At 46.1% G+C, this 22,602-nt stretch overlaps 1 pseudogene; it reads right to left on the bottom strand.

The window, feature by feature from the left end:
* Positions 1 to 10,555: 10,555 nt before the first annotated feature.
* On the bottom strand, positions 10,556 to 10,685 carry LOC119392070 (U5 spliceosomal RNA; annotated as a pseudogene).
* Between the last annotated feature and the right edge of the window lie 11,917 nt (positions 10,686 to 22,602).

The following is a 22,602-nucleotide window of genomic DNA, read 5'->3' on the forward strand; positions in this document are numbered from 1 at the left end:
GGGACAAGCACGGGGCGCCCATCTAAAGAGGCCCCTCGAAATAACCAAAAAACCAGCATGCACTAAGCACTAAGTCGCGTGAGGCTGCGCCACAGACACACAGACACACACACACACACACACACACACACACACACACACACACACACACACACACACACACACACTCACACACACACACACACACACATATATATATATATATATATATATATATATATATATATATATATATATATATATATATATATATATATATATATATATATATATATATATATATGCTCAAGTGCAGTGGACGAACGAACGAAAAACGATGCTTTATTGCCAACGTTGCGGCCGGGGACCGGCCTTCGTCAGGGCACACATGCATATGACTGTAATGCGTACGTGTTAAATAAGGACATGGCAGGGCCCGGGCGCCCCCATTGTGCATATTCACTGCTAACAAATTTTTACACAGAGGCATTCACTGTTAACAGACAGATATTCAGACATGCGCAGTATTTTGTATGGTGATAGCATAAATAGCAGAGTAGCAGTACATATTGAAAATGTGACAAAGCAAAGTAAACCGAAACATGAAATAGAGATAGTATGTAGGGTGGTTGAAATATCACCACACTTGTGACACAATGAAAAAATAAAAATAAAATCTATACAATGTTGATAAGTCACATTTGTTTGCAACGAAATGTACACGAGCAAAATACCAGCATCGACGTCACATTATGATAGCAAGTTTACATGCGCATTCTGGTCACCTGAATGTTTGGGCTGATGTCACCGAAGATTCGATCACGGCAGCAAGCAACCATGCACGGGCACTACGATGATTAATTTATCTGTTTTACTGGCAAAAAAATTGGCCGCGTATCTGCGTGCTTCGCTGCAAATGTCGTGTAAAGACGATAGAAGAGGCGCTGTGTGAGATATGGACGCCATCTGGCAATACGTCGGGAAACATGAGTGCTGTGTTGCGTGCTGGTAGTCCCGGCGCAGCAGCAGGCGAAGACCGTCGGTGACCAACGCGACCGGCAGGGACGCCAGCCAGCCCGAAAACGCGGTTTGGCGCGAAGCGCTGAAGCAGAGAAACGTCCGCACTCAACGAGTACTCTCCACACACTCTTTTATTTACACGTCGCCTGGGTAAAACAGGAACGCCAGAGCGGCGCCCACAACCGGCAGCCTGAGGGCCGCCCACAACGCTGCTTTTTCATTTTTTAAATATTTTTTTTTCACCTTCTTGGCCTTCTCAAAACTAAAGTTTTTCAACACCAACCCATGGCATTCGTACAGTGCAATACAGAACCGAAACCGATACACAACAATGAGCTCGTGCGAAGGGCACGGAGGAAGGCAAATTTCAGCGCAGTCGCATTTTCAGCTTTGTTGAAACAGCGCTCACTAGACGACGACGAATTAAAAGAAGGCACAGGACAGGCCTGTCCTGTGCCTTCTTTTACTTCGTCGTCGTCTAGTGAGCGCTGTTTCAACAAAGATGAACGCATACCAACTCGCTCAAGCTTCCATTCTTATGCATTTTCAGCGCAGCTTAAGAAACTAGGGTCCTTAAAATTACGTATGTATGCATTTTCTATTGAAGGAACACGCCACCTAATACTTACCTAGTGATGTTGCACCTCAGATATGCATGATATTTAATTTTTGATCGACAATGTTCACAAGCATGAACAGCCGTACCAGTTCAAGACGGCTGGCCCTTGGGCAAGTGGTTCAACTTTGGCCGAGTGGCTGAATCGAGGGACGTGCCGACAAACAGAAAGACAGACAGAAAGACAGACAGACCAAAATTTCTGCGTTTAAGTTCCCCAAGAAAGACTATCGTCTTTAAAATGTTAACCTGCCCAGATTCTCGTTGATCCCAGATGCTATGGCATTAAATTTATGAATCAAAAAAGATTTGCGAACCTCCCTTTCGTAGTGCGATTTAAACCCGGATTCGAGTATTGTGGCGGTTAGGTTGTCAAAAGAGTGGCCTGGCGTAGCGACGTGCTTGGACAGGGGAAGGCTAGGCAGGCCCAAGTCTTGCGACCTATGATTAAAGCGCAATCGGAAAGGTGTCGCCGTTTGGCCAATGTATTGAAGGTTACACGTTGAGGATTCTAGCAAGTAAATTAAATTGCTCGTGTCGCAGTCGAAATTGCCTTTTATATATATATATATATATATGTAGTGCATAGATTATGAAGAGTCTGTCCTCGGTTGCCGTAAAATAATTAGGAAAAAGGTATACGCTTCTAAAAAACTGTTTATTTGTCGATGTTTCGATCGGAGATGATCGGATCCTGATGAAGATCGGTCTCCGATCGAAACGTCGACAAATAAACAGTTTTTTAGAAGCGTATACCTTTTTCCCATATATATATATATATATATATATATATATATATATATATATATATATATATATATATATTCGAGCGATTCTAGAGCTTACGCACACACACACGTGTGTGTGTGTGTGTGTGCGCGCCTGTGTAAGCGCTCGAATCGCAATTCGCTAACAGTTCGAAAGCAATATGCTTAACAGTGGCTAAATATAACAAAAGTTCCGAGGTAAACAGAAGCCAGCGTACGACGAGCCAAGCAGTCGAGCAGTCCCGCAGAGTGCTGGCGAGTCTTCTTGCGTCGGATGGGATTGCAGAGCAGCTTTTCTCGGGAGTCTGGTTTCGCCACCTACGCATGTGGCATTCTCGGTATACAATATGTACATTGGAAACAAATGAGCAGACATCGACCAGTTTCACATACGTCTTTGCAAACGTCCAGTAGGGGGCCGCGGTTGCTGTTGCAAAGCCGATAGTTTAAGACGAATGAACCACGATTCTAGTAGTTTTCCTTTGCCCCACTTTAGTTCACGAGCCAACGTCGTCGCATCGTATAATAATATAACACAGGGTGTTTCAAGAAATGTGTCCAGTATTTTTTAAAAATCACAGAAAGGAGGTATCTGCGTGCTACCTGCGGCGTTACCTTTACTGTGGGAGAGGGCATTTGAGATGCGTACAAACATTAATTACGGCGATAATTATAGAAATTAAGAAAGTTAACTTCTTAACCAGTGGAAATAAGTGGTCGAGTCAAATGGGCGAATGGAAGCCCTTCCTGAGAATAGCCCATAGCCGCTTTGAATTTTTTGAAAGGCGGCCACTGGTAATCACCGCGGAGCGATGAAATCTGCCTAATTTTGCTGGCGATACCGAAACCTACGCACCAAAAAGCGCGTCTGCCATTCACTGCGGAAACGCCCTCCGTGACGACACTGTTTCCCTCGCACGGGGGAGAGGAGGATAAGCGAGCTCCGTCAGCATCCGTTTATCTAGATACGCCGTGCTCCCTATAGGGCTGCAGAAATTAGGCGTCTTATTCTTCCTCTTATCACACAATCACTTGGTTTCGTTGCTGAGCGAGCCTCACATTCCTCCCCCCCCCCCCCCGTGCGAGGGAAACAGTGTCGTCACGGAGGGCGTTTCCGCAGTGAATGGCAGACGCGCTTTTTGGTGCGTAGGTTTCGGTATCGACAGCAAAATTAGCCAGATTTCATCGCTCCGCGGTGATTACCAGTGGCCGCCGTTCAGAAATTTCAAAGCGGCTATGGGCTATTCTCAGGAAGGGCTTCCATTCGCCCATTTGACTCGACCACTTATTTCCACAGGTTAAAAAGTTAATTTTCTTAATTTCTATAATTACTGCCGTAATTAATGTTTGTACGCATCTCAAAATGCCCTCTCCCACAGTAAAGGTAACGCTGCAGGTGGCACGCAGATACCTCCTTTCTGTGATTTTTGAAAAATACCGGACACCTTTCTTGAAACACCCAGCTGTGGTTGAGGAGAGCTACAAGGTGGGGGCTAGTTGGTGTTGATTCATCTTCAAAAGTACGCTTAGTGAACACAGACACAAACGAAAAAGTACAGGATATAAGGCAACGAGCGCGAACTACCAACTGCTTTGTTGTCCCAAAAAACGTAGCCCCAAGAAAGGAGTGTGTCACACGAGCATGCGCAGATGCTCATAAAAAAGAGGGGGCGGGGCGAAAATGCGAAGGGGGGTGGGGTGTCATAGGCGGAGAGTACGGGGGGGCTGGGGGGCTCGCCCCCCCCCCCCCCGGACTGCCTAATGGGGGGGGCTGGGCCCCCCCTGGCGCCGGCCCAGGTTATTTTTAAGAGCTTGGCTTAGGTCCCCGGGTCGTCCTGTCTGGCAGCTATTTCACAGGAGGCTGTTTATGCCCGCTTCTTTTTCATTTCAGCCATTTAAAGTTCGGCACATGGGCCAGTGACAAGTCAAACATTCAGTGGAAAAATGCCCCTCAAACGGATTTTTACGTGCAGATTATGTTGTGCTAATGAACAACTGAAGCGACGACTTAAGCTATGACAAATTAAAAAATTCACCGGCGATTACGATACTGCCTAATTCGCTGAGCGCAGCCTCGTGTTCGGGCAACACCAGATTTGTTTGAAGTTTTGACTATCCGCAGTTGTAGCAATGTAACATTCGTTACATATTGCCACAGAAACTGCCAGCGCTCGAGGGCTATTCACACTATATACTCTGTGGATTGCAGCTGTCGCGAAACAAGTGAAACGCCCACAGCCCCGTTACGACAATCGAAGAGCCGCAGTGCACGTGCCAGCCCTGCATGCGCACGAGCTCCGACCGAGGGGCCAGCGCGCGCGACGACAGAGGAAGAAAGCAAGATTAGAGGCCAGTATCCCGTGATATCGACAAACTCCGCGTTCGCTGTCTTTCGTCGTCGTTCGCGCTATCGGTTACGCCGCCGACGCCAACGGCGATGCCGCTCAACGCAGGAACGGACGCCTAAGAGCTGCGCTCTAAATGTCTTGAACTCCGTAGTGAATGGTTCTGAGAACACAAAAATGATACTGAGAATACAAAGCAATCACGACACAGCCAGTCAGTGAACGCTTTGGCACAAGCTTACTCGCCAATAAAAAAAAAAAAGAAACGGGTAATTTCTTGGTTGCCTACATATTGGTACCCTTCGACATGCCTGCTTATAAAAGTGCCGAGAAAAGATTGTACGCACTTTTGATTTATCAGTAAAGGGTTTTACTAAATGTTCGGCCACCAATGAGCAACTCCATTACTCGTCCAGATTCATAACCGCAGCTTCGCACGAGGTGTAGTGGTAGCAAATGGTATTTGCCACCATCTCAGAATTACTGTCGGCCATCTTGAATTGAACTCACTGGCATATAATTAAAGCTTCCGCGTGATAGCGTTAGCCTACTGTCTCCTGTGTGGCGCATGTTTTAACAAAGTAAAGCCTAACCCCACGCATTGCGTGAATCGATTTCACGCGACGCAGTCAACGAAGGCGACCTTTTTCGCTTCGAGCCAAGAGTTACGAGGTGGATCGATGTCTTTATTAGGGGTGTGCGAATATTCGAAAGTTTCGAATATTCGTCGAATATTGCATTCGAAATATTCGTATTCGATTCGAAAATCGTGTATTCGAAAAGTTTCGAATATTCGATAACCTCGTATATTTGAAAAATTCGAATATGCCATTCGATTATCATGCATAAAATAACTCGTCTTCCACATTGCTGCGTTCGTATCGCTAAAAACGTTGCCGAGAGGAGTGATAAACATCGTAAGTACACGGAGGCACGATATCTGCCTGCGATGAGCGCCCCAATACGTATGATTTATTGCTGGTGCATCTCCGACGTGCAGCGCTGTTGGCGATCATGTAACCGTACATTTTCAATATTATGCAGCCGTAACGTGCCGCACTACCACTCATTCAATATGCGGGACCACTTCTGAAGAACGACAGTGACCCACGTGACTGGTGGCGGACTGTTCAGATACCCCAGTCTGGCAAAGCTTTGCCCCATGTAACTCCCTATACCAGTCGCTTCTGTTCCAAGCGAGGGTGCCTTTTCAGTGGCGGGGGGGGGGGGGGGTGTCTGTTACAAAGGAGCGCCTGCTGCCTGATCATGTGGAGCAACTCATATTTCTTCATGATAACATGTATTCATTACTTTCATTGTGCCGTGATATTTGCTTGTGTTGTGATGTGCATTGTGTTAGCCTAGACATTGTGTTTGGAGATAGCAGTGTGTGTTGTGTTGCCAGTCAGGCTGTTAATGTTTTCTTTTTTCAAATAGCTACATGTTAAATAAAACATTGTTACTGTGGAGGCATTTTTCCTTTGATATTCGATATTCGATTCGATATTCGAAGCTGGATATTCGTATTCGATTCGTATTCGAAAAATTTGATATTCGCACACCCCTAGTCTTTATGTAAATTGAAAAATAAATCTAGGGTCTTCCACTTACAGATCTTCATTATGATATCGCGGGCACCTAAGAGACTAAAGTTACATTAAATTCTTTAGTTTGGAGAAGTTGGACTCCTCTCTCTCTCTCTCTCTCTCTCTATATATATATATATATATATATATATATATATATATATATATATGTGTGTGTGTGTGTGTGTGTGTTTGTGTGTATAGGGAGAGTGAGAGAGAAATGTGGAAGAGCAAGTCGGGCCCCCGCCCCCTCCGTTAAAATGAAAACTCTCCGCCTATGGGGGGTTTGAAAGAAAGGAAAAGGTGAAAAGGCAGGTAAGGAGAGAACGCGATTCGATGAAGCAAAATCGAGTCAAACTTAACTTGTAATTTTCGCAAACTCTACCTCAGCCGCTGTTAGGACGAAGGAACACTAACATAAGCTTTCACGCCTTCCATAATATTCAATGTCTCTATAATTTCTCGGACCGTTTTTTCTTCGGAGCGGGCTACTACAGCTGTTCTTTCGAGAAAGGCTTTACAAGAACATTTCTTGCAATGTGCCGCTAGGTTAGTAGCGGCTGCTAGCTGCTGGCGGGCGTACCGATGCTATCTTAGCCTTATATTAAGGCATCGTCCCGTCTGTCCGACGTACGACTTAACACACGATAATGGAATCTTATGCACCACCCATTTGGTCACTCGACGAACCTGTCTCTGTGCTTAACGTCGCAAATTGGCTTTTGGGTCATTTGACCTGCACTGACTTTTTTCCACAAGCCTTTCAGCTTTTGCGGGGCTGAAAAGATTACTTTAATACCGTGTCGCGCAGCGATTTTCCTCATTCTATGCGAAAGATTGCGTATGTATGGAAAAACGACAAGCCTCTTGCTTTTATCTATAGGTACTTTAGCTTTGTTAGGGTCGTGTTTTAGTTCTCCTATCTGCTTTTCACAAATTTGTGTAATCATTCCTTTAGGATAACCACTGCTCTGAAGTCGATTAATCTGGGTTGCCATGTTTTCTTCTACCCTGTGGTGGCATGATTTCACAAGGGCTGGCTTCAGGCACGTGGTTGCGATTCTTCTTTCAGTTATTTTTGAATGCCCCGAATCGAAAGGAAGGAGCCCTTTCTCCCAACACTTTGTACGACCAACAAGTATGTTGATCCCCCATTTCGATTTCCACGTCAAGGAACTGCAATCTACCTTCCACTGGAAGTTCAAATGTGAATTACAACCCCTTGCGTGCCCTTTAAAATGACTTCACGACACCCCGCGGAGTAAATGTGTCTTTCTTGGTTCTTTTGGTGCAAATTAAATAGTCGTCGACGTATGGGAAACATGCGATAACGCCAATTTCGCGCAGACTATCCGACATCTCTCGGTTACCCACTGCCAAAAACAAATCCGATAAAACCGGTGCGACGCATGAATCGATAGGTACACCCCCTATTTTTGGACGTATAAAAGCGCTTCGTGTCCTATCACAGTTGAATGCAGGTAATAGTCCAAAAGGTCGAGGAAACCCGCGACACGAACGCACAAATCGGGCAACCCGTTCAGGACGACATTTGCAGACAAGGCTACATGGCAACACTGCCTAGCGGGTTTCCTCCAAGTTTGCCTTTCTTCACTCCCAGTCAGCGACCCCTTTAGGGTTCCCAACGCCCTCAAAGTGATTGAACACATACGAGACAGCCCTCTGGTGAACTGCTTTTCAATAGACGTCAAACACATTTTCTACAATATTTCGAGGAAAGAGACTGTCAGGGCAGTAGAGGACGCCACTGACCTGTTCGGGATCTCCAAGTTCCAGGACTTGTGCAAGTGCAGCGAGGACATTGTTTGTACGCAAAACCTTCGGGAGCACTGCAATTTCGGCCCGACATCGACAACGGAATTTCTGCAAAACGATATCGTCAATATCGTCGGACGAAAACTCCAGCATCCGGTGGTGTCGTGAACACGAATCACACCGCAATTCTTGCGACATTCAATACAGACCTAATGATGCCATATGGTTAGAGTACAAGTTCAAGTGAATCAACTTATAGTCGGGTACAACTATAGCAGCGGCATTTTCTTCTGAAAGGCGAATGCATACATGAGCCTGCCCCAAAGGGGGCGCACTCCAGTGTGACGTCATGAGCTGGGCGGCCGGTGACCCTGCCTTGGGAAAACAATGCAGAGTGCATGAGCGGTACTATTTCTTTAGTCGCGGAGCCGATCGGCTGCCGCAATTCGATTATCTGTGTGGGGCCGCTACGGACTTCTTAAGTTGTACCCGACTATGCATTAAAGTGAGTCAAGAATGAATCGACCTAAGTCTGAAAAATTCCGAAAGATCCCACGCATCGTGGAAATCGACTGCAGCATGTAAGAAGCAGTCAGCGAATTGCTGTCTGTGCCGCGGTATTACGAGGTAGATCGACGCATCTGTCACACTTCAATGGTTGTGGGCATACCTTACAGGGCACGTGAACTGAATACAATCGAATGTGAAGAAAAGACTAAGTCAGCTCCGCACTAGTGGAGCCAAGCCTGAAGGCAGTGCGGAGTCGGGTGGCCTGCTTTGCTTCTCTTCAGTTTTTTTCTTTCTTTCTTCCTGTGTTTCCTCCTTTTGTGTTTTATGCCGGGGTCCACCACGGCTCCACTGACGTATTTCCGTCACGGATATGACGTAAAATATAAAGAGTAACAGATGGCAAAGAAAAAAAAAACTAGAAGAAAGAGTTCCGTCACCGGGAGTCGAACTTACGACCCCTCGCTCCGCAGCGCGCGGCGCGAAACGATTAGGTCACCAGCACGTTCTTCGCCATGCTAACGGCGAGCTCTTTATATACACCATTTGCCGGTCGCGGTACTGAGAGATCGGTGGTAAATCAGCGTGTTTTCGTTATCACTAGCGAGATGGCGCGAAGGCCTCGAAGAGCGAGCTTTAAAGATCGACGACCCACGCGTCGCAATGAGTGCGCGCCTCTACAGGGCGTGGTCGCTCGTGCGCGCGCTTCTCTCTTGATGGCGGTGGTTTGTACGTCTTGGGCCATCACCGCACGTTTGCGTTGAGAGCACGAAGGTCACTTCGCTCACTGCAGCGGCCGCTTTTACGAAAGGAGCGCGCTGCTCACACAAAAATAACTTACAACTGTGACAGTTCGCGCTGTTCATTCCGTGCGTCCTTTCTGCTTGAGCAGCGCGTTGCAAGTTTCGAGCTGCTTGCCGTTCTTCGCGTGACATTACAATTTGTTGCTATAACATTCATTCGTTCGCCCTTGGGGCGAAACAATGCACAACAAACGCTCAACTACGTCTGTGAAGACACATTTGACTTTCGTGTTATACCGATTCCTACGACAGAGGGATCAGCCATGATTTTTTTTATCCCTTCTCTCAGTTTTTCCTTTCTTTACTTTTCTCTGTTTATTTCTATTTACTTCTTTGTCTCTCTCTCTCTATTTTTCTTTCTTTCTCTTTCTACCTTTCTTTCGCTCTCTCTTGCTCGCTTGCTTCCTGTTTCTCTCTATTCTTTTCTGTCATTATTTGATTATCTCTTTCTGTCCTTCTTTCTCTATGTTTCTTTCTCATTCTCTCTATGCTATGCTTCACTCTCTCCTCCTTTCCTCACCCTCACTTCCCTTTCCCACCCCCTTGCTATGCTGTACTATACTATACTATACTATACTATACTATACTATACTATACTATACTATACTATACTATACTATACTATACTATACTATACTATACTATGCTAGCGTATCTGGAAAGTCGAGTGGTTACGGTGCTCGCTTTCGGAGCGCGGGTTCGAATACCGCCTCGCCAAGACATCTTTTTTCGCCAAGAATCTTTCTGTTTCTCTTTCTTTCAATCTTTCTCTCTCTCTCTCTCTCTGCACTCGCTCTCTCGTTCATCAAGGTTGCGGCGGACAGATCGGCGCGCGTGTTCTGGGAGCGAAGCAGATGAAGAAGGGGACGAAGAGGTCGAAGACAGCGCGTGCCGGTTCGTGATGATGATCATTTCTGTTCACGCCTCACGGACGTACGGCAAGCTTAAACAGCTCTGCTGTTAAAAGATGGCTTCCGCTTTCGAGTCGACTCAGGCAAGCGCGTAAGGGACCGTGGCGTTTTTTTCATGTCGTGACCAGTCAGTCATGTTCGTCATACAGTCAGGTTTAGTGCTTTGCCAAATTTAAAATGTCAAAGTGCCTCTCTCGTTAAGGCATTAGGTACCTTGTTCTTTCTTTTGATTTCAGTATTAGGCTTGACCCAAACCGGTAGGGCCTTCCAAAAATTGGCCTTTATGCTCATTGGAGTGTCCCTCCCCACGGTAATCTTTAGTAAAAGGCGAAAAAGCAATTTTATAGAACTCCACTTGGTTACGTACAATGGGTTCCGCACATTTTGGTTGCACAGTAATTTGGCAATAAATGCTTCTACATTTCTATGGGTTCCACAATGAATTTATAATCAGTATTTACATTTCCGAATTCAATGGATCCGCACACACCACAACAGACGAAAGGGGGGGGGGGCTCAAGTAGTAAGTAGACTCTCTGTATCTGGGAACATGCTAACACAACTATACTGTTGGTAATTTCTACAAAAGCACAAGACCATCGCTTGAGGGATTCCTCCACGCCGAACAAAAACAACTCTGTCTCCAAGTGGTCTATTACAAGGTTTTGCATGCGCGATAACACCGGCCACTGGTTTTTACGGGCCTTTGACTGGTTTACCGCCAAACCTCTATTTCTCCCAAAGTGCAAAAAGCCAGGTGGTCAGCACTAAGCGTGCTAGAGCGCCGTTCGGGCACCTTCAGAATCAGAGTAATTTACTTCGAGTCAAACGAAGGGTGAGCACATCATAAGTATATACAGAAGGAGGTCCCGTAGTTGCTAACTGAAATGGGACCTCCTGTGCGTGATAACATGGTGAATAATACAAGAAAAATGGCAATACGTGGACTTAATACCGGCAAAAGCTAATCTTATGCAAGGAAGAAACTAACCCAAAACCATAGTTATCAAAATGAATTGAACAAAATAGAGGCCTAATCAATGTAGCCTAGTCAATGAGAGTAAGAAGGAAAGGGTGGGAGATATTTTCAAAAATAATAAACAGTAATGCACTATACAAGATAACACAACAACAAAACTGCATAAGCAAATAACATAAATTCTCGAAAAAAGATACAAAAGTGCGGGAAGATAACAGATAAAAAACCTACTAAAAACACCTAGAGCAGTGAAGAACCAGAGTTAGACGAATCTAACAGGAAGTGCTCAGTTCGCATCGAAACCTATGAGAATTTAGTACTTGTAGAGGAAATGGTACTGAATTCCAAAAACCAAGCGCTGAAAAACGTAGTCTGCTTGCCGTAGTTGGTGCGAACGATGGGCAAAATAAAATTAGTATTGCTTGCAAATCTAGTATCATTAGTATTAACGAGATATGTTTTTGGTATTAGGGATACAGGAATATTATTTTGTAGAGCCTTATAAACAGGAATGGCGAGGATATATTTATTAAGATCGGACACACTTCAAATATTACGAGAATGCAGTAACTGACTGGCGTTAACACAACGTGATGAAAACTTTATTAGATGAATAGCTCGGTTTTGAATGGCTTGCAATAATGTCAGGTGAATGTTGTACGTGTTACCCCACGATTCAATGTTGTAGTTAATATGTGAATGAACGAAAGCACAATAAAGCGATATGAGAGTAGAAAAGGAGAAATGTAATCGACTTTTGATAAGAACGCGTATACCATAAGCCATTTTCTCTTTTACGTCAGTCACGTGAAAATGAAATTTAAGGTGGCGATCAAGTTCCACACCTCAAAATGTACAGTGATCAACTGGAGAGCTGATGTGATTGTTGACAGAAATGGATCGAGAAAGATCGAACGAAAGCTGATGCGAAGATGACGAAACTGGTCTTCTTATGGTTAGTTTGCAGCTAGTGATGTTCACACCACGTGCCGATTTTCAAAAGATCTTCATTTAGCTTACCTATTAGCGTAGATATGGAGTGGTTAGAATTAAATGTCGTGTCGTCAGCATACAAAATACACTTATAGGAGAGGCTAGTCGGCAAGTCATTAACATAAATTAAGAAGAGAAGAGGATCTAATATGGACCCCCGCGGTACACCTATGTTAGTAGCTTCTTTAGAATAAGGTCCAGATATATCGACGATTTGTTTTCTATCCTGTAAATACGGATGAGAAGCAAAGGCGGACCTGTTATACCAATAGATGGCTTGCACCGGCGTCACGGAAACCCCGTATGTTGGAACACCAGCATGTGGAGACGCGACGCTAGCGATGCCACATTAATGCTATCAAAACATCATCATCATCATCATCAGCCTGTCTACGCCCACTGCAGGGCAAAGGCCTCTCCCATGTTCCGCCAATCAACCCGGTCCTGTGCTTTCTGCTGCCACGTAATACCTGCAAACTTCTTAATCTCATCTACCCACCTAATTTTCTGATCAAAACATCACATGCAGGTTATTTCATTACGCACGTGCAGAGACGCTCCTTCCACGTCGTTTTCACATTGTCGCAATGTGTTTGTCATCAAAACCACCATCGTGGAGTACCAGTACATTCAGAAGCGGCGTCCATGACGTCACGTGCAAGCCATCTATAGCTTGGTATAACATGGACCCCTTTTAATAAACCTCTCTACCCCCAGTGGGTGGTACGCTCTGCCCACGAGAGACCAGAAGGTTTTGGCCAATCGGCATTTCACCAACGCATGTTCGTTGTCCTCGTGCTTTTTGCAGTGCGCACACTGCTCCGAGCGAACATAGTGCCATTTATACATCCGGTCCGCCGTAGCCATGACGGACCACCCAAAGCGCCAAACCACGTCCTGAATGCTATCCGGCAGCCAACTAGGAGTTAGCAACATCCAAGGGAAGCCAGGGTTTTTCACCTCGCAGCCAGAATGTAATGAAGGTTCCTGCGCTAGCTCCATGTTTCGGGTCTCCAGAAGGGAAGTGTCTAAATTCAGCGCGGCGATTCGCTTATAGATACCGACAACATGCCCGTAGAAAGACGTCGGACTCGGTGCTTTCGTCCCCGAGGGCTGGGTCTGCAGAAACAGGCAACCTTGGACCTGAAGAAAATAGGTCGCCAGTTTCCTAGCGGGAGTGTTCCTCCTGCAACTGTAAGACCCTAAGTGTCGTCTCTGAGGCGTAGATGTCGACCACGACGACCGCTGAGGGAACGTTCCAGCCGCCCTTCTCACGAGGCAAACCCAGTTACTGATACTTAACCAGGGGTGTTTTCGCGTCCCAAAAGAACGTAATTATCTGCGATTTAACCTGGCGTGCTATCTGATAAAGCATTACTAGGAAGATTGTCATGAACCATAAGCGTCCAGTGAAGACATTCATGAGCAGACATCTACGTACAGTCGCGCTCAATATGACTTACAACACGGGAGCGCGTGGCTTCACGAGCTCAAACACTGCGCATGGCTTAGACTTGCCGTCATTTCCACAAGCAGATCACATCTTCGCATTTGGGATCATCCCCAAATGAGAGAACAGTGTTTAGTTGTAGATATAAGGGCTAGTGGAAGCCATGTACGAAGATGGAGCTCGTGTGGCCACGAGCTCCCGTGTTGCAAGTCATATTGATCGCGACTGTACATAGTACGGAAAGTTGAATTCGAGGGCCCTGGTGATCTGTTTTAGGGACCTCAGCTCCTCCTTCCAGCTCTCACTGGACGCTCCGCTGGCCTTATAGTTTATTCCCAAGATGCTTAAGTTGTTTACAAACGATGATGCCGCGTAGGCATGGTAACGGCGACGCATGGAGGCTAAGAGATTTGCACTTGTGCAAGTTTGGCCCCGGCGAGCTCCGCATACAATGAAAAAAAAAAAAAAACCTTGAGGACAGCGGCGAGGCTGGCCTCCTCCCTGTGATATATGGCTACATCATCCGCACAGGCCGCCACTTTGACTGTGCCACTACTGGGGGTTGGAAGCCCGAGTACGGTAGGGTGATTCTCTGCTTGAACGAGGAAAGGCTCAATGGAATTAGGCAACTGTTTCCTGATTTATCGTCAGGTCACTACTGATGTCGCTATAAAGTTCCATTATTATGTATATAAAATGCCTGGGGAAGCCAAATGCCAACAAGTAGGGGTGTGCGAATATTTGAATATTTCGAAGAACGAATCGAATAGTTCGATTCGATTCGGTTCTAGAATCTAATAGCGCATATACGTAATTCCGAGTATTTTTCGAATAATCAGAAATGACGAAAAGCGCTCGAAAGGACGAGACGTTAGAAGAGCGACGGGTAACTTTACTTGGTTTCATAATCGAATTACTCAAATGAATGCGGACCATGTACTTACGGGACTATCGACACTATATTGATCGCAGGACGAAGGCGTTGTTGCTTAGAACTCCAGTGTCATCAATCCACTACCTTGACCATGTCATTCATGATGACATTCATTCATGACGACATTAACTCAAGAAAATTGCTTAATATTTATCATTTTTATTTAAAAGCTGTTGACAAAGTATCGTCTTTAACGCTGTAGTCGTTGCTATATTTCAGCCTGCAGTTACCAAATATTTCGAGGGCTCCAGTTTTTGCAGTATACGAGCTTTACTCAGTTTAAATAATTGTGGTAATTTTTGTTGGTTAGAAGTGATCGTATTGTTTCTTTGTTAAAGCTTTTGAGTATTTGTTTTAATTAATATATTGTAGAATTCTTGGGCTGTTTTGAAAATATTTACCTTACCAGTCTTGGGCTGCTTTGAAAATGGTTGTCTTACCATTCGAAAACTATTCGAACCGTATTCAATTTGTATTCGTATTCGATGTCATCGCTATTCGATTTGTATTCGATTCGGTTCTAAAATCCTCCAGTCGCACACCCCTACCAACAAGGTGGCAAATGTACTTGTGCTCCACCCTATCAAACGCCTGCGCCTGGTCTAGCGAGGTGAGCCACCCTTTCGCCTGTCTCAACGTTGTGTAGTCTATAATGTCCCTGTTGAGCATGTTCAAAGTTTGTACGTTGCGGCCTGCAACTGAATACGACTACCAGGATCGCATCAGCGAGGGCATGAATACGGTCGTTAGCAGTTTATCGCCTATTCCCAGTGATGTGATAGTGAACCAATTACGTGAATTTTCGAGATGCTCCTGTGTTTTCTGAAGTAGAATAATTTTATCGCTCTTAAAGGATGATGGAATCCTGTGTGTGCTCCAAAATACATCTTCGTAAGATGTATCTCCAAAATACATCTCCAAAATACATTGAGAACCTCACATAAGGTGGGTCCTATAATGTCCCGAAATGTGCTATAAAATTCTAGTCAGTCCATCGCTTCCCGGTGCGGAACCTCTGTGGAGATGACGCGTGGCCATTGTGAGCTCCTCTAAAGTGATAGGAGATATTAAACTGCAGAACTCCTCGGAGAAAAGCTGAGGAAGGTTACCTAAGAACGCATGCTTAAGGACTGATTCTAAATTAAGTTGAAGTTCATGCGTTCTCAGGCTTTCAATTTGCGCGCAAAATCTTGAGATATTCTGTTTACATAAGATCCCCCGTTTTCCATCTGACCTAGGCTGTTAACGTACTTCAGCACCTCTGGGTACGAGCTAGGCAAGTGTCTGGCCTGGCAGGCGCTTTGACGTTAGTGTCCTCAGTCGTGCTAGTCTTAGTTTCAGATCGTTGACATAGGTTCTCATCAGCAGAGAGGTGGGTTCGCCTCTTTCGACAATTCGGATACGCTGGAGCGTTGCTCTTACTAAGTTAGAGTAGCGGTGTTCCAATTTTTTGCCTTCATCGGTACAGGTTTCCCTTCCCACCTGCTTTACACCATCCCAGCTATGGTTGCCTATAGAGGCTGCCAAGCGGTTGCGCAGACTACCCTTCGCCGTCTCGTCGTTGAAAAGCTTGTTGTCTACTCGCCACGGGTGGCGGTAAAGGCGGCCTGTCATTAGAGATTTTAGTGCCGGGGCCCCAAAGCGGCTTGCGTACGTAAGCCCTTGCGTTCTTTTGTATTCTCTGTGGATGCGGTTGGTAGTACAAAGGAACGCAAGAGCGTGCTTACGCAGGTGGCTTGGAGTCCCCGGCACTAAAACTCTCTATCAAGTTCGAGAGACACTAACACCGGTCTGTGGTTGGAAATGCCCAGGGCATACGAAGGGGGGTCAAGCGCTTGGCAGTCTATCACCGATGACTGTAGTGATGATGTCACATAGGCGCGGTCCAGACGAGCCTGCGTGTTGTTACGTGCCCATGTGTGTAGAAAGGTCTCCCCATGACGCAGTACATATGCATCCACCAAATTAAATTTATCTACTGTTTTCCTTAGTTCAGAACTACATAAGTCCATCCTTTCCCTAGCCGGGCCTATCCTATCATTTAAGTTGTTTACATATTAAGATTAGGTGTTTCCTTTTCTAGAAGTAGCGAGTTGCCTGTAAAAGCCTGCCATGGCTTGACTTTTCACCGGCGCATAGATGCTGATAATACTAAACTGCTCTGCCTGGAATTCAATGTCGAATGCTACCATTCGGCCGTCTGGGTCAAAGGTGAAGTGGCCCCATTGAGGAGAGACCAGTTAAACACTATTATCGCTGTTCCACACGCCTGATGCGTGGAAAAAAAAAACCGGGCAGGGAACTGCCGTTAGAGTTCCCTGGCTTTGTTTAACGTGTCTATATTAGTTTCCTGCAGGCATAGGATGTCGCACTGCAGTTTTCTGGCTGCTCTTACTACTAGCTTTTGCTTCTTTGGAGTGCTCAAACCCCGGATATTCCATGTAACTATTTTAGGAGTCATCTTAATTAACCAGAGGAAAAAAAGGGGGCTGGGTGAACTTCTTTAAAAGACTATACTGTGGACCTCATTGCGGATGACGCGAGTGATTAGTGGGCACGGCTTCAACTCTGGGTTATTTTATGTGGCCAAACTACAGCGCCGTGTCAGGTGCCTGTATTACTCTAATGGAGACCGATAAAGCACAACACAACTACAAAATGGCATGTTCCCAACTAAGCGGTGCAAAAACACTTCGAACGCTTTGAATGTGTTTACAACCAGAATAAAGAAATGCTGTAAGACAGCCAGTGCCGCACTCAAGGTTCACAGTGGGCCCTCACCGACACCTGGTTGAGCGGGATTGGACACACTCCTTGTGGGGGCGCCGTGCATAGAATGCCAGCAAACTGGCGAGAATATCCTATTCTCAATATAAATCGAGACATGATATATAAGACACTCATACGTCTTGATTGGCAGTATGCTATTCCACTGTATGGCTGCCCGACTAAGGACACGAAAGACAAAATTGCGCATGTTGCGCTCACCGATCACTATCGGATCTCCCCCTCGAGACAAAAAAAAAAGAAGATAGGGGGGGGGGGGGGGGTCAAGGGTAACAAGAGCACCGAAGTTTGTACGCCCAATAAGCACCCTTTTTACACGTTTGGGCAGTTGGCCCTTCCACAACTAAATAACAATTCAAAATGCAGCTACTCCGCTGAGAAATGCGCACTAAACTTGTGCGCAGCACAGGCGGTCAGCTGCCTACCATCTCGACCTAAAAAGGTAGGTGACCGCTCCGGCGCATAGTACAAGGGATGCATGTGTCATTCTTACATTCATACAACAACAACAACAACAACAACAACAACAACAACAACAACAACAACAACAACAACAACAACAACAACAACAACAATGATTATTTGAATTGATCCCAGTGCGCGACTGAGCAATGGACCGTTTGTGACAATGTGTCACTGTAGGGGACATTTAACTGGAAAAAGCCAGCGCACATAAGGCACGGACTTCGTGTTCCTGAGTAGCTATAGCCTGCAAAGAAGCGTCGGCATGCTACCGTACAAGTGTCTGGAAGATAACTTCCTAGCAGCATTGCTCAGCCGTGCACCTACAGCGCACATCTTAGGAAGAGCGGGTGCATGGGGACATCCATACTCCAAGAGGACTAGATAGGAATATATCAAAGCACATTAAACTCTAATACAATAAATACTTGGTACAGCTCAGCAAGACAAATGCAAGAAACGCGCGCGCAGCGCGATCCAGTAGGAACTTTTTGCCGGTGATGAGTCGGAGAAAAAAAAAAAAGGCACGCACACGGCGCGGGCAGTCAGTAACATTTCAACGGCATCCTAGCCGCAAAGGACGATACTGCTACGAGAACAAAAAAAAGGGGGGGGGGTGTCAGACATCTTTATGGACCGTGATGCACAGACTCATTCATAAAGAGCATTGAGCTCTGGAAGTGCTATTCAGTAGGGTGCCTCGATGTGTGCGCCTCTTCCGCTAAAGGGCGGAGACACTGCTTTTTTGGGCGCCGTACTGTTCAAGCGTTCCCGTTCGCTGGCGCAGCCTGGCATGCAGCGATGGAGCGCTCTCAGTAAGATGCGCGGAAATTTGGCTCAGTTTATCCGTTCCGACGGTAGTGCTTGCTCATGTATTGTTATAGTAACCAATAGGTCAGGCATTTATTATTAAACGCGAAGCATTTCATGGCAAACCAAAGACATTTTGAGCGTTTCTAACTGGCCGCCTAGGTCTTCATGCTCTCGCGGCCGTTTGATTAACTTGGTGTATACCAAAATTGGCATGGAATGACAAGAGCGTATGACGAACATAACTGACTGGTCATAACATGAAAATAATCTGTATATTATGTACGTCATGGCATACATGACACAGTCATGGGGCTCTAGCGGCTGTTTTAATAACTTGATGTATACCAAAATTGGCATGGCGTGACAAGAACGTATGACGAACAAAGTGACTGGTCATAACATAAAAATCGTCATGCATGCCATGACAAGCTGACCTGGTCATGGTGCTCTAGCGGTCATCATGGTGCTCTAGGCGTCGAAGAGTTTTCGCGGGACCTGGTGTCGTGGTTAGCTTCGCGTTGTTTTGGCAGGAACGGGTGTCTAACTTCACACGGGTTTTTCAGTGATGCTTTGATCGGGTCAATCCGGACTAGCTTAATACGCGCTAATCTGAATTGGCTTAATCTGGCTTTACTCAAGTCATAAAACTGGCAACGCAATCTCTACTCAAAATTGACTTGTTCAGGATTATATTAATCCAGATTAGCTTAATCCGACTTAATCCGGATGGGCCTAATGTGGCCATACTCAGTCATCGAACTGACGCATCTCAACTTACTCAAAATTAACTTCTTCAACATTAGCTGGATCCGGGCTAATCCGGATTGGCTTAATCTGGCCATACTCAGTCAGCACTGGCTGGGCAATCTCAACTTACTCAAAAATTGACTTGTTCAGGATTACATTCATCCGGATAAGCTTAATCCGGATCGGCTTAATGTGGTCATACTCAGTCATCCAACTGGCTAGGCAATCTATTGTTGCTCAAAAATTAACTTGTTCAAGATTACCTTAATCCGGCTTCGCTTAATGTGGACATGCTGATCCATCCAACTGGCTAGGCAATCCCAACTTCAGTGATGCTACCGAAGACTTCTGATTTGGAGCAATTTTTGGAGCAGCAAAATTTCGGTTTTGGAGCACTTTGGAGCAGCAAAATTTTCATCTTGGAGCACTTTGGAGCAGATAATTTTGCATCTGGGAGCACTTTGGAGCAGCGAATTTTACATCCTGGAGTGCAATACAGAAGCATATTGCATTAACATTCAAGCACCTGAGTATTATTATGGGGCTCTTGTGAAGGCTAGAAATATTTCGATTCATTGCAAATCTCATAGAAAAATCAACTCAGGAGCATAGGCGTGCGCACAGGGGGGCAGGGGGGGCTGCCCCCCCCCACCCTCACTCACCTAAGAGGGGGGGGGGGCGCAAAATCTGCCCCGTACATTGACCCTTGCGACAGCAATGATGTGGACACTCTCGGCAGATTTTTGCCGTCGCCGTTGCCGTAATTTTCCGTATAAAGTCCAAAATAATAACATCACCACGCGCATTCTAGCCGCGGGTAAAAGCTCGCGAGCGCTGGCGACGAACGCGGCTGAAGCGGAGATTAAACTAGCCCGCCACACGGACAGCGCATGAGATAACATCTTCCCGCGTGCGGGCCTGCCGTCGATTGCTCATCAAACAGAGAGGAAACGCCCTGCCCGTCTTTCGTAAGAAGCATGAAGGGACGCCAGGGGAGCGGTAGGGGGGGGGGAAGCGCATCGTTCGAAGGGCGCAGTCGCTTGCGCGCGCGCTATCTCGAGGCATCAGGAGACGGCTCGTAAACTTGCTGTGCTCTCAACGCTTAGTTCGCGTTTAGAGAACTCAGAGCAAGAAAACGCTTCGGTTCCTGAAGGGGCCATAGTCCCTTAAACCAGTGTTTTGTTGAGTTACGCGAGATCGGATCCAAAAGAGTTAGCTGCTAGTCTTACTTCGTTTCACAATACAAATTTTTTGGTATCGCATTCATTGCTTCGCTCTTAAGCGAAACTGAGTTTCTTTAACCGTTAGCTATTGACCCCCGAAAGCGAGGGGCGGACGTGTAACATGGCGTAGCCGCTTCACTGTGGGCCGTCAGCGACGGGCCCGCTACTGACAGCTGCGCATTTGCGGCTGCTCCGACCAGGAGATATGTTTTTACTAATGAGATGACATTTTTAAAAAAAGCAAGCAAAAAATTCGAATTGGAACCTTAGCACGTGAGCTCGAAAGGGCAGGGCCTTTTAGGGGGTATTTACCGCAGAGTGATTACAAACTCGGACGTGCTGGCGGAAGGAATTACGAAAAAGCTGTTCTGGATGAAGATGCATGGATAAAGTATATCTGAGGAAAAGTGTCAACGCGTTTCCACCGTTCGCGTGCTCTTCCATAAACGCGAAGCAAGGAAAATTCGATATTGTCCCATATATCTACTGCGAGCGATTCCAGATTTCATTCCGCGATGTCCGGAAACAGAAGTGACAGACATTTTAGCGGCACTCATGTAGTTATTACTGAGCATTGCTTTCCTCACGTGCCGTGCGACGCTTGAAACGAGCTATCAGCAGCGTTTCTGGAACAGACGACGTCCGCCGATGAATCGCCGTCGCACTTTCTCGCTACCGATAGGCCTAGACGTCACGAGCCTCTGCGGAGAGCGCGTTTTTGCTGTCGAGCCGACTTGCAGAACAGAAACTGCGTCGGCACCGTGCATGACATCGTGGCTTACTCGGAACGCACGCGCGAGCGCTATTTATTCAGCGGAATAATTCTTGGTCCATGATTGCGACTTTATTGGCAGCTCCAACATCGAGCTGCACATGTTCTGACGCGCCGGCGGTGCGATTGCCGGTGATAGACGCCCCCAAACCCGAGACTTTGGCGCAGTTTGGCGCAAATTTCGTCGATATTATCAGGATGGCGCAGTAAATACAATTTGGCGCACTTTGGCGCAGTTGGCGCAGGAGTGGAATCACTGCAACTTACTCAGAATTGACTTGTTCAGGATTAGCCTTTTTTTTAGGGATTAGGTTAACCCGGATTAACTGAATCCCGTCGCGTGTAATCTACCTCAAGGCTAGGCCATCTCATCTTGGTCCGGATTAGCGTACTTGAACACAACTTTATTCGGTCCTGCGTATGTGGCCCTGCAATTAGCGTGAGCTGACATAATCCACACTAATCTGGCATAACTGGTATCGGTCAATATTGATTGGCATCGACTAGTGTTGGTCCAAGCTTAATTGGGCTGGCATATATTGGCTTAACTAGGCATTTTTAATCTTAACTTTGCTTAACCCGGCAGTTTATTGGTATCGATTAGTATTGATTGGCTTAACTAAGCTTAATTAGCTTGAGTTGTGATTAACCTGTCTGAACTAGGCTTATCTAAGTTTAAATTGGTTTAAGTAGGTTTAGGCAATATGGGCCGGATTTCTGTTGACTCCACACGGTCTAACGAAAAGCCTAACAGCTCGTCTGTAATAGCAGCTTCACACAATGATCATGTCGTGCAGCTATAGCGAGAAGGTATTTAATTCTTGCATGAATTCGTCCAACAGAACGTTCACGGCCAGGGATCAAAACGCACGATCATCGCTGCGACAAGCCAACAACAGGGGCGTAGCCAAGGGAGGGGAGGGTTGGGGGGGGGTTCTAAGCGCCCCCCCGAAATTTTTCAGTTTGCCAGCATATATATACACGCACACATACAAATGCACGCACGAACATACATAAAGTATGGTTGAACCCCCCCCCCCCCACCGAAAAAAATTTCTGGCTACGCCCCTGGCCAACAACTAATCTCAGATATCTTGGTACTGTCTGGCGGATGCCAGCGGTCGCGTTTCAC

The sequence above is a fragment of the Rhipicephalus sanguineus genome, chromosome 4 (genome assembly GCF_013339695.2).
Source record: "Rhipicephalus sanguineus isolate Rsan-2018 chromosome 4, BIME_Rsan_1.4, whole genome shotgun sequence".
Classification (NCBI taxonomy): domain Eukaryota; kingdom Metazoa; phylum Arthropoda; class Arachnida; order Ixodida; family Ixodidae; genus Rhipicephalus; species Rhipicephalus sanguineus.